This window comes from Physeter macrocephalus, chromosome 5, assembly GCF_002837175.3.
Source record: "Physeter macrocephalus isolate SW-GA chromosome 5, ASM283717v5, whole genome shotgun sequence".
NCBI classification, from domain to species: Eukaryota; Metazoa; Chordata; class Mammalia; order Artiodactyla; family Physeteridae; genus Physeter; species Physeter macrocephalus.
In genome coordinates, this window is record NC_041218.1 from 102,093,601 (window position 1) to 102,107,166 (window position 13,566).

The following is a 13,566-nucleotide window of genomic DNA, read 5'->3' on the forward strand; positions in this document are numbered from 1 at the left end:
CTGCTGGGGACGTTATTTTAAATGGCTATCCTGGCGCAGTGACTGGGGGCTCAGGAGACACTGGGGGAGCGTCCTCAACATCTCTGCAGTCGGCAGAACAATGGCCCCCGGAGCTGTCCACGCCCATGTTCCCACGTGGGAACACGTGGTCTTACCTACAAAGGCACGCTGTGCCTCATCAGAAACAGGCAAATGGAAACCCAGCAGACGGAAGCCGCCAAGTATGAATGACACGGGTAACCGCGGCACTGGCTGCCTTCCTCATACCTACTCTCCCTTTTCTCATAGGTGCAGAACTGCCATGTTGAGCGGAGGAGGGGAGCAAGGAGAGCAGCTGTCCTGATGGCCAGGTGTGGCCGTGCCACACACAGCTCTGACCACGAGGTACCAGGGGAATGTGCTGGGAGCGGCTTCTGGAATAGCTCCTTAAGGGGTGGACAGCGCGCGGCCTGGGTCCTTTTGGCCTGTTTTCCCTTCCTCCTGCTGTTGGGCTGGAATATGGATTTGAGAGCTGGGCCTTCAGCAGCCATCTGGGTCCATGGGGTTCTGGCCACAGGACAGAAAGCAGAGGAAGAGCCAAGGACCCCAGGCCCTGAATCACATAGCTTCTCTGAACACCCAGCCCCCGGACTGGTTCTAGGAAGAAGAAGAAAGTAAACTCTTACCTTGTCTAAATTTTTTCTGGCCTCTGTTAACGGCAGCAAGTTGTCATTCTAATTGATGTAGCTCGTACTGGAAATAGCATTGCACGGAAATGTCTTCTTAGGAAAACACTCAAGCTGTACTGAACGTGGTCTGTGCGATCCTATGGTGAAGTCCGGGGCCGCGGCAACCTCGGTGGGCCTTGCTTTCCTCATCTGCAGATTGCGCTGTCAGTGGGGTTGAGTGGGAGGGCTGCTGTTAAGCCCTTAGGACTGTGTTTAAGATGCACCGAATATAATCAGTTACTTATATCAGAAATGGGGTGATTAATTAATGCTATGCTGTATTGAAAAAGACAGAGAAAGATGCCCTATCCTGAGAACAACAAAACAAAACATGGGCAGGATGTACAAGAAATAACCTAGACGCTCACAAGACACAAATGATTTGCTGGTGGATGGGCTGGCCTCGTCTCCACGTATGCCACCACGCCGCTCGGCATTCTGACCACGCAGGCGTGGGAGAGCTTCCCGCCCAGCAAGGCTGCCTGGCAGGGTCTGTGGCTGGCGACCCTCTCTGCGTCCTGCCCATCGGTCAGCCTGTGTCCTGGGCCCGCAGGGAGACGTGGCAGGGAGCCAAGTCCGGTAGAAGGCATGAGGCCGGATGTTTCTTTTGCCTCTAAATGTGCTGTGTACACAGACCCCCGTCACCATTCAGACGCCCAGAACCGAGGCGACAGGTGACAGAGCTCTCCGTCTCCAGCCCAGACATCCCTCCCTGGCATGAGAAAGAGTGTGGCTGCCATGGCTTTTGGGCAGCCGGGGACCCAGAGCTCCTTCCCCTGGACCCCGTCACATGTTCACATCTCAGTTAGTTCTTTAAGGATGAAACTTGGAGGTGGGAGGAGAAAAGAGAAGGATCGACAGAGTCAAGGCAGAGGAAGGGCGAAGGGGTAGCTTAGGTTGGATGGAGTTGCCATACACTTTGGGAACGAGAGCCGTGCAGGGGAAGGGGGCGTCACAACTTCTCAGCACGGCCTGGGCGCCTGTGATTGGTAGCTGGCACCTGTACCTGCTCTCTGGGTGAGGGGTAGCTCTTACCTGCCTTCCTGGCTGGAGGGGAGAGAATGCCTTTCTGAGCTTGCTGATTCCTTTAAAGGCACAAGTACCAGAGAAGGTGTTAAAAGCTGCCGAACCTCTACCTACTCTGAATCTCTGAGCTGCTTTCTGGTTTTCATGGTTTTCCCACAAATCTAATTTCTCACAGTTTCTAATTCATAGAGACTGGACTTAAGGGGGGGCGGTGAGATCTTAGGCTTGCCTTGCCCACTCTGCTGCTGTGTACACTGCAGCAAACTCCTCAGTCCACATGGAAAGTAGATCTCGGGGTGCTGGTGAAAGCGATCTCCGGGAAGTTGTGCATGTGTGGACAGGACAAAGCCTACGAGGAGGCCTTTTGGGAGGCCAGGCTACAGGCCAGGAGTAAGGGATGGATCCACCAAGAATGGAGCTGTGAGGCCTCAGGCCCTCCTGTGTGGGCCACCCCAGACGTGTTGGGGGGAGAGAGTAGGCGGGAGGCGGGAGAGGGCACAGCACACCAGGGAGAGGTTTTCCGCGTGTTTCCTGTGGCATCCGTGGTCCTGTGTGCAAATCCTGCTCCCTTGGTGCCGAGCTGTGAGACCCAGCGGAAGGCACTGAACCCGCCGAAGCATTTTTCGTTAATTGAGATATAATTGACATTAACATTATATTAGTTTCACGTGTGCAACATAATGATTTGCTATTTGTATATACTGTGAAATCAGTTCAGTGGAATGACAAAGGCACATCATGGACCGTGAATAAGATCCTGCTGAAACAAGTTAATGTTCTATATTTTATGTAAAAGAACATGACTCACTAAGTGACTTAAAATGCTTCAAATGTTTAAGTGCAGACATAAACATACGGCTTTATTATTAACTTTGTGTATAGTCTCGTTAAAAGGTAAACTGAGGCATGTTAAAATTTTTAAGGGTTTATCTGACCAAAAATCAACTTGAGTTGGGAAATGGTTGGAAGCACTGAGCAGAGGCTGGGGGGAGATGTACAGAAAGAAGGCGGAAGCAAAGCAAGGGGCTGACTGATGGCTGCAGCTTGAGGCCCAGGTGGCTGTGTGTGATTGTTTGCCCTTAGTGTTTTGATTCATAGCCTTGAGGCATTTATTTATTTATTTATAAATTATTTTTTAATTTTTTGGCTGCATTGCGTCTTCATTGCTGTACGCGGGCTTTCTCTAGTTGCGGTGAGCGGGGCCTGCTCTTTGTTGCGGTGCGTGGGCTTCATTGCGGTGGCTTCTCTTGCTGCAGAGCACGGGCTCTAGGCTCACGGGCTTCAACAGTTGTGGCATGTGGGCTCACTACTTGTGACTCGTGGGCTCTAGAGAGCAGGCTCAGTAGTTGTGGCGCAGGGGCTTAGTTGCTCCGCGGCTTGTGGGATCCTCCCGGACCAGGGCTCGAACCCGTGTCCCCTGCACGGGCAGGTGGATTCTTAACCACTGCGCCACCAGGGAAGTCCCACCTTGAGGCATTTACAGCTTGGATTTTGGGTTGCTGGCATGGGCTGCCATGGCACTGGAGCCATCTCAGGCCATTCCCTCCATGTGTAGTTAATTGCCAGTCCATTACTAAATGATTTCCCTTATCAGTTAGCACCCATTCATAAAGCTGCATTCCTGACATTGTTTAGGTCAGTTGTAAAACAGCAAAAACATTTAAGAATAGTTCAAGCATGTACTTTTGCTATAAATTAAACTGCGGTAACTGCATCATAGGTACATAGGGTTCTGACTTATTTCCCATAAATTTATTTGTAAATATCACTGTAGCTTTTGAGGGACATGATTCAACCCAAAGCAGCATCCCTCTGCAAGGTGGGCATGTCACAACCAGCACAGAAGCCTTTGGGGTGTAATTTATTCCCACCTCTGTGGGGAGCCTCCAGGGCATGAGGCTGGGAGGAAAGCTGACATCGCAGAAGGTCAGTTCCCACTTAGGGTGTTTTTCCCCAGAGCCAGAGCAGCTTGGAAGCCAACGTTTCCTCGTGTGGAAGCTTCTCCTCAGGAGATGCCTTTAGCAGGAGCCCCATTTGGTTTGTGGAAATTGCTTCGAGCCCCTCTTGGCATGGCTGCCGATCACTGAGAAGGCCCAGGGCCTGGGCCCCAGTGTTGCTCCAGGGGCGCCAGGGCCGCTGGCAAAACAGACTAGGACTGGCCTCTTGCCGATGAGAGGCCAATGAAATACTCTCTAGCACGCTGGGAAACCTCCTCGCAGGGAACTGGAAGAAATCTCTCTGAATTCTGAATAATGAGAGACTGCCAAACAAGGGACATGGAATAGATAACCAAGGTATTAAAATAAGAACATGAGTAAAAAATTGGGGAATGTTCAGATTTCATTGTTCATGAAGAGGTAGCAGGTAAAGTGGGTCCGGGGCACCTTGCTGATTGCAGAGGAAGAACATGGGTGAGCATTTCTACACAGGTTTGGGGTGTATGGGCAGAGGTGATGGTTGCATGTGTTAGACTCCAACTTTTAATAAAGCTTTCTGCAGATGTTTGCTCTCCATTTGGCTGTGCTTCTCCTTAGAGCGTAAGGTGCTTGGTGCCTCTTAGTTCCGAGATCGGGGACTAGTTGTCCGTTTCTGGGCAACAGAAAAGCCCTTCTCATCATCCTGTAACTACTACAAGAATCAGCTTCAAAGTTCGTGTAATTCTGACAGTCGTGCGAGTAACGAGTCAAGGCTTTTAGTTGGGAGTGTTTTTCTGTTTTAAAATGGGATTTGGTTAAAGCTCTCTCCCTTCAGGAAGGTAAAAGAAAGAAACTGGCCTTGACTCTGAATTTATGAAAATGTACCAGGAGAAATTAGGTTGCAAAAATAAGTGTGCACCCACTGGGATGGCTACAATAATTATAATAACAAAAGAACAAAACCAAGTGTTGGCAAGAATGTAGAGAAACGGAAGGTTTGTATGTTGCTGGTGGGATTGTAAAGTGAAACAGCAAGTGTGGAAAACAGTCTGGTGGTTCTTCAAAATGTTAAACATAGAATTACCATATGACCTAGCAATTCCACTCCTAGGTATACACCCAAGAGAACTGAAAATATATGCCCACACAGAAACAGGTACACAAATGTTCTTTTTTTTTTTTAATTCATTAGTTTGTTTATTGCAATATCAGAGGCTTTTGAGGGTGTAAAATTGTTTAAAATCTGTATTTTAAATAGTACAACATTTTTAAAAAACATTGAAATACAACAATGATGATACATATGTTTGTACAGAGTCTTACAGTTTTTCAAGACAACTTTCCCTGTACCATCTCATTTAAAGTACTTATTATTTAAGCCTTGATTTCTAAAACTGATTTGAGGTGACACCATCTCAAAAATGCATGCATTCTTCAAATACGTGTAAAGCATAGCACTGTATTCTGGGAAGTAAGATGAGGACCCTAATAGTTGATGGTTTTCATACAGTGTCTTTGAGCCACGGCTCCCATCTTAGACAATGCCAGGGTCGCTGTGTGTCCCTGTTGGCAGCTGTGGAAATGAAGGAAGAGCCTTCCAGTGCTTGTCCCAGTGGCATGGTCTGTCTGTACGCTCAGTTGCAACTCACAGCTGAATCACAGACTTCCAGAGTAGGGCGGTGTCTTAGAGACGACTCGGTTCTGCCCTCTACTTGATGCATAGAAATCCTACTCCTTCTGCACTCCTGCCAGCCCATTTCTACTACACGTTTGTTCTTCTGTTGTCCGGGAGTTCACTGCTTCATGAGGCAGCTCCGAACTGGCTTTAAATGATGACTCATTGATAGAACACTGATTTCTCTCCTCACTCTTGAAATCTCAGGGATGATAGCTAAACCCTATTTCAAGGGAGAAATAGGGACAGTATCTCTTTCTATGTAAAGGCCTGTGGGTGACTTACACAAATGTTCTTAGCAGTATTACTCCTAATAGCCAAAAATGGAATCAACCCAAATGCCTGTCAGCTGATGAATGGAAAACAAAGTGTGGTCCATCCATACGATCAAATATTACGCAGCCATGAAAAGGAATGAAGTACTACCACCTGTCACACCGTTGATGAGCCTTGAAAACACTATGCTAAGTGAGTGAAGCCAGAGACAAAGGACCGTATGTTGTATGATTCCATTTATATGAATAATTCAGAATAGGCAAATCCACAGAGACAGAAAGTAGATTAATGGCTGCCAGGGTATGGGGAGAAAATGAAATGAATCACTGTTCATGTGCCCAAGTTTTCATTTCAGAGTGATGAAAGTATTGTGTATCACAACTAACTAACTAACTAACTAACTAACTAACTAACTAAATGTCAGGGAGAACGAGGGTGCAGAAATCCTCTATTTACTGAAGTGGGATAATCATATTCTAATCTGTAGAAAGGTAAACACCTTCACCCTGGAGCTTTTTTGTGAAATGAAGTGGATATGGCTCCAGGGGAGGTGGAAACCACAGCAATGCCAAATGTGAGATAGACGAAGCTCCCGTACATGGCTGGTGAAAGCTGCCATAACCACTTTGGAAAACTCTTGTGTGATATCTACTAAATCTGAACATTATACATGCCCGAACCCAGAAATTTTATCCCCAGGTGAAAGACCAACAGGAATGCAGGCACATGTACATCAGAAAGCATACATACAAGTGCTTATAACTGGCTTCGTTTGTTACAACCAAAAATGAGGGAAAAGAAAACCTATATCCATTAACAGCAGAACAGGCAGACTGTGCTATCTTCATAAATGGAACATCATGTGATGAAATGAATGAATTGATGCTCCATGCCGTGTTGTAGAACTCGTCTCACAGACACGAGTTCAGCCCAAAGAAGCCTGGCCAGAGGCACACCTAGTGCATGAATCCCATCATACAGACTACAAAGACAAGCAGAACTCATTGATGTCATTGGATTCAGGGTAGTGGCTACCTCTGGGGAGTAGGAGAAAGGCTGACAAGTGGGAGGAGGCATGAGAGGGCTCTGGGGCGCTGAGTGATGATGGTCAGGCACGTTTATATACAGGCTGTGGCAGTGCTTCAAATGGTACACTCAGGACTGGTGTGTTTTTCTGTTTGTTAAAATTCAATTTTTAAGCTAGAATTTAAACTCTAAAGACAAGTAGCTTGATAATGAAATGCTTGGAACTACGATAAACTTTTTGTCAGTCTGGAGTTACATTTACAGTGTTTGGAAAACAGCGTAAAGCCCTATGTTGCCCAGTCTCACAAAATTCAAAAATTTCTTCTGTAAAACTTTGTCTTTACCCCAACTTTGAGAACTAAAACATTTCCAGTATCATAAATAGCTACAACCACAACTATGAGTCCTTCATTTAAGTGGTCATTTAAAAAAAAATTTTTTTTTGGCTGTGTTGGGTCTTCGTTTCTGTGCGAGGGATTTTCTCTAGTTGCAGCAAGCGGGGGCCACTCTTCATCGCGGTGCGCGGGCCTCTCACTGTCATGGCCTCTCCCGTTGCGGAGCACAGGCTCCAGATGCGCAGGCTCAGTAGTTGTGGCTCACGGGCCTAGTTGCTCCGCGGCATGTGGGATCCTCCCAGACGAGGGCTCGAACCCGTGTCCCCTGCATTGGCAGGCGGATTCTCAACTACTGCGCCACCAGGGAAGCCCCTAAGTGGTCATTTTTAATCTTAACATTTTTTTAAAGTCATGAACACATCTGGATCTTTTAATCATAAAAAACTCCTTTGTAAAAAGTCTTTTAAAAGCCCTTCTTCCTCAGGAAAGGAATCAGATCTCTTTGTTGACTTTAACATTTGGAGAGAAGATGTGGAGCCAAAAATTCTTAATGTATCTAGGTATTTGATTTTGTTTTATAGCCTCATAATTCTCTTTACTGGTTATCGACTCTCCTTAGCTTTTACTTTTAATATGTTCACTTGTGTTAATTGTAGGTTTGTGTATGCGTTTGTGTGTATAAGTGCATACATGTGTGTTCGTGTGAGGTGGGGCGGAGAAAGGGAGAAGAGGTTTAGAAAGCAATGGAGAGGAACTTCCCTGGTGGCGCAGTGGTCAAGAATCCGCCTACCAGTGCAGGGGACATGGGTTTGAGCCCTGGTCCAGGAAGATCCCACATGCCGCGGAGCAACTAAGCCCACGCGCCACAACTACTGAAGCCCGTGCACCACAACTACTGAAGCCTGTGCACCTAGAGCCTGTGCTCCGCAACAAAAGAAGCCACTGCAATGAGAAGCCCGCGCACCGCAACAAAGAGTAGCTCCCACTTGTTTCAGCTAGAGAAAGCTCTCACGCAGCAACGAAGACCCAACACAACCAAAAATAAAATTAATTAATTAAGTTTTAAAAAAAGCAATGGAGAGAGTGAGAGACTGAGAGAAAGAATTGGAATTAGTGAGAGAATATACATAGAGTGCTTTGAAGCCGTTATCTACAAAGTACTGCATTAATATCAATTATTACTTTCAAACTATTCAACACAATTTTTAGCATGACTGACATTTTAAGAGGAAGTCCTATAGGATTTTAGTTTTTATTTTTTCACTACTTTTATACTTGCATATGCTGTTTGATTCTCTTAGCACATAAGCACTCCCTACTTCCTGATTTAGTCAGGAATTTCTGGATCCTGTGTTATAAACTGTTCCATGTGTTCTTGGGTTGGCTTAGGTGGGCATCCAAAAGTCTGGAAGAGAGTGACCATTGTCTTAGCCTGACAGTCAAAGCATTGCTTCTCTGGTCACCATACCTATAAGCAATACTTCCAGGTCAAATTTATCTCAGAAAGTGTTTAACAAACACTTTCTTTTTTCATGCTAATACCTCTTATACCTTTTCCTCCTTTCTTTATGACTACAGTTCAATTTTTTAATGATCTGATTAAATTTCAGTTCATTGATTGGAAGCAAGTGCACAGCTTCTTGAGAAATGTTTGGTCTGAGTCTGCTGTCATGTTCATATTTGTTCCATGTGTCCACTGCATGCTTCCCTCATAGCTCCATCCAGTGACTGAAATATCAGCACACACACATGCACACACACGCACACTCACACACACACACACACCAGGAGAATTCAGTTTCTGGAAAGATAGAGTAGACACACATTTTTCTATTTCTTCTGCTAAACACAACTAAAACCCCTGGGAATTATATATAACACAATATAAGAAGACACTGAAAGTAGACCAACTAGAGACCTCAGGACCTGAGGAATGACCTGGTGGTGAGTTCCCTGAGTTTTCTTCTCGTTTCATATATTCTATACTGGGAGCTGGAGGAGATAGGTGCACACAAAAACAAAAACAAGAGCTTACTCTTAATAGCCAAAGGACCTGGAATAGGCAAGACAGATTAGCAAAACAAAACAAAAAAAACCCCAAACATTTTAAAGCAGCCATCACAGAAATGCTTCAATGAGCAATTATGAACACACTTGAAACAAATGAAAAAGATAGGGGAAAAACAACTCAAATGACAGCAGATTTCTTATCACAAACTATGGAGACCGGAAGAAAATGGCACAATATTTTTCAAGTGTCCAAATGTCAACCCAGAATTCTACATCCAGGGAAAATGTCCTTCAGTAATAAAGATGAAATAAAGGTATTTTCAGATGATGGAAAACTACAAGACTTTGTCACCAACAGACCTACCTTACAAGTATGGCTAACAGAAGTTCTCTAAGCAGAAAAGGAAAAAATAAGAGGAAGAATATTGGAATTTCATGAAGAAAGAAAGGGTAATGGAAAGAGTAAAAATATAGGTAAATACAAAAGACTTTTCTTGTTCTCTTGAGTTTTCTAAATTATGTGTGAGATTTAAAGGATAAACTACAACAGTGGCTGACCTGGTTCTCAAAAAAAGTAAATATGTGGCCCACATTATATTTCTCTTGAAGAGTGGTGTTCTACATAATAAAATGTACAATATAGAAATTGTTAAAACAACAACCAAAAATTAATGAGGCAAAAGAGAGAGTCCCAAGATCAAGATACATTCTCGCAGTTGTCTTTGGTCTATTACTCAGAAGTGGTTAGCAGACACTTAGGTGAGGTAGGATATGCTCACCTCCTGGTGTACATCTCTCCATTTTCTCCAAAACGACATCATAGAAGAGGCTGTCAGCTGATTTATAGTCTCAGTTACATTATATACAACATGTCCTGTTTCAATCTGTCATTCAGATAGGGAAATGAGAACTTTCAGATTCAGATAGACTCTAGATGGCAATACCAAATCATCTTCCCCTTTATTATTCCCATCCCCCCCAAAAAAAAATCCTGACAAAGCATTATAGCTCAGGAAACTAAAATTTCCAACCAATAATCTATCAGAATAAAAGAGAATTCCCCCTAACTGATGCATGGATAGAGTCTGAAAAATAACTGTAAGGCTAGAAGGGAGCAGGTGAGAGAGGTCTCACCCCCCTTCACTGCCTATCCCGCTTCTGACACCTGGGCTACATCCACACAGAAATCCTGCAGTGTGCCCTGTGCAGGATGCAGGTTCAGACATATTTATGATCGGACTTCTTCCCAGGTTCCTCCTTCTCAGATCTCTTCCTCTCCCACTGTCTCCAAGAGTGGATTTCCAGTATATCTCATGGGGCCTTACAATAATTCTTCAATGCAAATAACTTTTAAAAAATGTGTTTTCCACAGTAAATTTTACCACTAAGGGCATGTGTAGAAGGAGAGGCAAGCAGACATACAGAAAAACAGAGGGGAAAGGGACACAGAGAGGGTTTAGCACTGGAGAACCATTGATTCTGACCGTCTTCATCCCTGCGCGTCTGTCCCTTTTAGGACGTTACAGCGAGTTATAGTCAACCTCTCCAGAAACGAGGGACATTCACTGCAATAAGAGCAGAAAACAAGTTCATTACAAAAGCAATAGAAAGCTGGTTTCTGTGTTTAATGTCAAATAAGTTGATATTGCTTGCTTATTCTGAATATTGAGGAAATGTGAAATCTCCTTCCACTTTTATAATAAGATTTCCTATTGTTAATCTATAACTAGTCCAGCAGAGCTTTAATTTCCTCCTAATAGGACATTTAAGAATTTACCAGGTTGTGGAGAGTTCAAAAGTGGTCAGGCTTTCGATCAAGAATTCCTAATTCAAATCCTGTTTTCTACTAGCTAACACATGCTAATGGGGGTCATTACATCTTTCCAAACCAGAACAGCACTGTGCAGGGTAATTGGCTTAGCCCTTCACCATCCGGCCAGAATGCCTTCATTTGGCTCAGGGCTGCAGACGCGCCTGACTGGATGTTAAATTGTGCACAGAAGAACAAACCCCTGCTTGGAAGCTGTTGGGTTGGCTTTACGAGTGAGGAGCAGTGTTCTCTAGCAAAATAAAAATTAAAATAAAATAAAATAAACCAAAAAACAGAACTGGTAGCAGCTCTGGTACCAGCCAGTCTGTTTGGATAGCACCAGCCTCCTCTTGATTCCTCCCATCCCCACCTTCTTCAGGTCCCCACAGCTGGGTCCCTGACCTCCCCACTAACCTGCACTGAGGGGGCACTAACTCTACAGGGCGTGACATTTTACTTTCTTCATCTCATTTGATCGTCGCAACCAGCCTATGAAGTGGTGGGACTGCCTGTTTACAGGTGAGAAACTGAGGCAGAGACACATTAAGTAACGTGCCAGAGGACACCAGGTTTTGTGTGGCACCAAAGCCCAGCCTCTTAACCAATGGGTGACACTGTCTATGCCTTGAGATTTTTTTTTAAACAGCAGACATTTACCTCCCACAATTCTGGAGGCTGGGAGTCCAAGACCATGGTACCAGCAGGGTTGGTCCTGGTGAGACCCCTCTTCCTGGTTTGCAGATGGCCACCTTCTCACTGTGTCTTCACATGCTGGAGAGAAAGATCACCTCTCTGTGCCTCTTCTTATAAGGGCATTTAACACTTTCTTTTTATTTGACTTCTGATTATGCCATCTCTCAATGCTGCCTATTGGCATAAGGCCCACATGTAATTCAGTAAAGGTAACTGTTCTATAAGGGACCAAATCAATGCATGTGAAATACAGGCTTCCCTGCTCTGGATTAATCAACACTTGAAATAGAGATGGTTCAGAAGAAACAGACTTTCATGCCATCCTCCACGAACCCCCATCTTTAGTGTTTATAGCAGAACTTTTGATGAGAATGGGACAGCAATGGGCTCCTGGCTCTATTCCTGGGTACAGTGTGTTTTGCAGATTAAGGGCAGATTCATCATTTAAGAGGGGTTGAGTGGACATCCCTAGTGGAAATGGACACACTGCAGAATGGAGAACCTTCCCCTCTCTGCTGAGCAAGTCAAAGAAAGAATCCTTAACACTTGGGGGCTCCTAATAATGATATAGTAAACAAACAAAAATGGTTCTGTGTCAGCTCAGCAAACTATCAGCTGAACTGTCAGGGCTTCTCCAGAGAAACAGAACCAATAGGATATAGATATATATAGAGAGATATAGATATATGGAGAGAGAGGGATTTGGGGGGCTTGGTTCACACAGTTGTGGAGTGTGGAGGAGGATGGCAAGTCCAAAATCTGCAGAGCACACAATCAGGCTAGAGACGCAGGGAAGAGTCGATGGTGCAGTTCAAGTTGAAGGACGCCTGGAGGCAGAATTCCCTTTGCTCAAGGGATATCAGTCTTTTTCTCTTAAGTCCTTCAACTGATGGGATGAGGCCCACCGTTTAAGAGGATCGTCTGCCTTACTCAATGTCTACTGATTTAAAAATACTTTGACAGCGACATTTAGAATCATGTTTGATCAAATATCTGGGTACCACAGTCCATGAAATTAACCATCACACTCTCCAATCAGATACAAATGTGTCCCCACAGTGACATCGAGGTGTCAGGACCCAGGGGATTCAGGGTTTGGGGCTCCTTCAAGGGCAAATTTATTCTTAAATTTCCTCATTTTTTAAAATTGGAGTATAGTTGCTTTACAGTGTTGGTTAGTTTCTGCTGTACAGCATAGTGAATCAGCCACACATATACATATATCCCCTCTTCCTTGGATTTCCTTCCCATTTAGGTCACCACAGAGCATTGAGTAGAGTTCCCTGTGCTATAGAGTCGGTTCTCATTAGTTATCTATTTCATACATAGCAGTGTATATACGTTAATCCCAATCTCCCAATCCATCCCACTCCCATATATCTTCACCTATACCATTTTTCTAGATTCCATATATATGCATTAATATACTATATTTGTTTTTCTCTTTCTGACTTACTTCACTCTGTATGACAGTCTCTAGGTCCATCCACGTTTCTGCAAATGACACAATTTCATTCCTTTTTATGGCTGAGTAATATTCCATTGTACATATGTACCACATCTTCTTTATCCATTCCTGTGTTGATGGACATTTAGGTTGCTTCTATGTCCTGGCTATTGTAAATAGTGCTGCAAGGAACATTGGGGTGCATGTATCTTTTTGAATGATGGTTTTCTACAGGTATATGCCCAAGAGTGGGATTGCTGGCTCATATGGTAGTTCTATTTTTAGTGTTTTAAGGAACCTCCATACTGTTCTCAAACTCTTCCAAAAAATTGCAGAGGGAGGAACACTTCCAAGCTCATTCTATGAGGCCACCATCACCCTTATACTAAAACCAGACAAAGATATCACAAAAAAAGAAAATTACAGACCAATATCACTGATGAACATAGACACAAAAATCCTCAACAAAATTCTAGTAAACAGAATCCAACAACACATTAAAAGGATCAGATTGAAGAAGAAAAACCGTATGATCATCTCAATAGATGCAGAAAAAGCTTTTGACAAAATTCAACACCAATTTATGATAAAAACTCTCCAGAAAGTGGGCATTGAGGGAACCTACCTCAACATAATAAAGGCCAT

The 13,566-nt window shown here is 44.2% G+C and overlaps 1 long non-coding RNA gene across 1 annotated transcript in view; it reads left to right on the forward strand.

The window, feature by feature from the left end:
- Positions 1-289: 289 nt before the first annotated feature.
- LOC102994171 (uncharacterized) overlaps positions 290-13,566 on the forward strand; it is an 81,707-nt gene continuing 68,430 nt past the window's right edge. Inside the window, exon 1 of the long non-coding RNA XR_448197.3 lies at positions 290-384. This is a non-coding gene — a long non-coding RNA (uncharacterized lncRNA). The remainder of the gene's footprint in view (positions 385-13,566) is intronic.